A 2,500-nucleotide genomic window follows, 5' to 3' on the forward strand; every position below is an offset into this window, starting at 1 on the left:
GTCTCGACGGCGGGGAAGGTACGCGGTCGGCCTGCTAGCGGGCTACCACGGGGAAAGGTACGTGGACGGCCTGCTAGCGGGCTACCGCGGGTCTCGACGGCTGGGAAGGTACGCGGTCGGCCTGCTAGCGGGCTACCACGGGTAAAGGTACGTGGACGGCCTGCTAGCGGACTACCGCGGGTCTCGACGGCGGGGAAGGTACGCGGTCGGCCTGCTAGCGGGCTACCACGGGGAAAGGTACGTGGACGGCCTGCTAGCGGGCTACCGCGGGTCTCGACGGCGGGGAAGGTACGCGGTCGGCCTGCTAGCGGGCTACCACGGGTAAAGGTACGTGGACGGCCTGCTAGCGGGCTACCGCGGGTCTCGACGGCTGGGAAGGTACGCGGTCGGCCTGCTAGCGGGCTACCACGGGGAAAGGTACGTGGACGGCCTGCTAGCGGGCTACCGCGGGTCTCGACGGCTGGGAAGGTACGCGGTCGGCCTGCTAGCGGGCTACCACGGGGAAAGGTACGTGGACGGCCTGCTAGCGGGCTACCGCGGGTCTCGACGGCTGGGAAGGTACGCGGTCGGCCTGCTAGCGGGCTACCACGGGTAAAGGTACGTGGACGGCCTGCTAGCGGGCTACCGCGGGTCTCGACGGCGGGGAAGGTACGCGGTCGGCCTGCTAGCGGGCTACCACGGGTAAAGGTACGTGGTCGGCCTGCTAGCGGGCTACCACGGGTAAAGGTACGTGGACGGGCCTGCTAGCGGCCTACCACGGGTAACAGTAAGCGGACGGCCTGCTAGCGGGCTACCGCGGGTCTCGACGGCTGGGAAGGTACGCGGTCGGCCTGCTAGCGGGCTACCACGGGTAAAGGTACGTGGACGGCCTGCTAGCGGGCTACCGCGGGTCTCGACGGCGGGGAAGGTACGCGGTCGGCCTGCTAGCGGGCTACCACGGGTAAAGGTACGTGGTCGGCCTGCTAGCGGGCTACCACGGGTAAAGGTACGTGGACGGGCCTGCTAGCGGCCTACCACGGGTAACAGTAAGCGGACGGCCTGCTAGCGGGCTACCGCGGGTCTCGACGGCTGGGAAGGTACGCGGTCGGCCTGCTAGCGGGCTACCACGGGTAAAGGTACGTGGACGGCCTGCTAGCGGGCTACCGCGGGTCTCGACGGCGGGGAAGGTACGCGGTCGGCCTGCTAGCGGGCTACCACGGGTAAAGGTACGTGGTCGGCCTGCTAGCGGGCTACCACGGGTAAAGGTACGTGGACGGGCCTGCTAGCGGCCTACCACGGGTAACAGTAAGCGGACGGCCTGCTAGCGGGCTACCGCGGGTCTCGACGGCTGGGAAGGTACGCGGTCGGCCTGCTAGCGGGCTACCACGGGTAAAGGTACGTGGACGGCCTGCTAGCGGGCTACCGCGGGTCTCGACGGCGGGGAAGGTACGCGGTCGGCCTGCTAGCGGGCTACCACGGGGAAAGGTACGTGGACGGCCTGCTAGCGGGCTACCGCGGGTCTCGACGGCTGGGAAGGTACGCGGTCGGCCTGCTAGCGGGCTACCACGGGTAAAGGTACGTGGTCGGCCTGCTAGCGGGCTACCACGGGTAAAGGTACGTGGACGGGCCTGCTAGCGGCCTACCACGGGTAACAGTAAGCGGACGGCCTGCTAGCGGGCTACCGCGGGTCTCGACGGCTGGGAAGGTACGCGGTCGGCCTGCTAGCGGGCTACCACGGGTAAAGGTACGTGGTCGGCCTGCTAGCGGGCTACCGCGGGTAAAGGTACTCGGACGGCCTGCTAGCGGGCTACCACGGGTAAAAGGTACGTGGTCGACCTGCTAGCGGGCTGCCGCGGGTGAAGGTACGCGGACGGCCTGCTTTGCGCGCTACCACGGCTGTCGACGGCGGGGGAAGGTACGTGGTCGACCTGCTAGCTAGCGGGCTACCACGGGTAAAAGGTACGTGGTCGGCCTGCTAGCGGGCTACCACGGGGAAAGGTACGTGGCAGGCCGACCACGTACCTTTACCCGCGGTCGAGACCCGCGGTAGCCCGCTAGCAGGCCTACCACGTACCTCTCCCCGCGGTACCCCGCTAGCAGGCCGACCACGTTACCTTCACCCACTCTTTCAAACCTTTTTTTATAAGGGCCACCGTGCCGTTATAAGCTCCAGAGACAAGCCGTACAGCTTGTCTCTGGCACCTTATATGGTCCGCGTTGGAGCATATATGGTCCGGGCTGGACCATATATGAACCAAACCTTTCTCTGACGCGACTTGGTGGACCATCGAAGGTCCAACGGATCTCTCTCTGTGGACCATATAAGGTGCACGGTGGGCCTTAAATGGTCCAGCGGGACTCTAGCGGGTCTCGATAACTACTAGGGTTAGGGTTAGGGTTAGGGTTAGGGTTAGGGTTAGGGTTAGGGTTAGGGTTAGGGTTAGGGTTAGGGTTAGGGTTAGGGTTAGGGTTAGGGTTAGGGTTAGGGTTAGGGTTAGGGTTAGGGTTAGGGTTAGGGTTA

The sequence above is a fragment of the Mytilus edulis genome, unplaced genomic scaffold (genome assembly GCF_963676685.1).
Source record: "Mytilus edulis unplaced genomic scaffold, xbMytEdul2.2 SCAFFOLD_2083, whole genome shotgun sequence".
Lineage (NCBI taxonomy): Eukaryota > Metazoa > Mollusca > Bivalvia > Mytilida > Mytilidae > Mytilus > Mytilus edulis.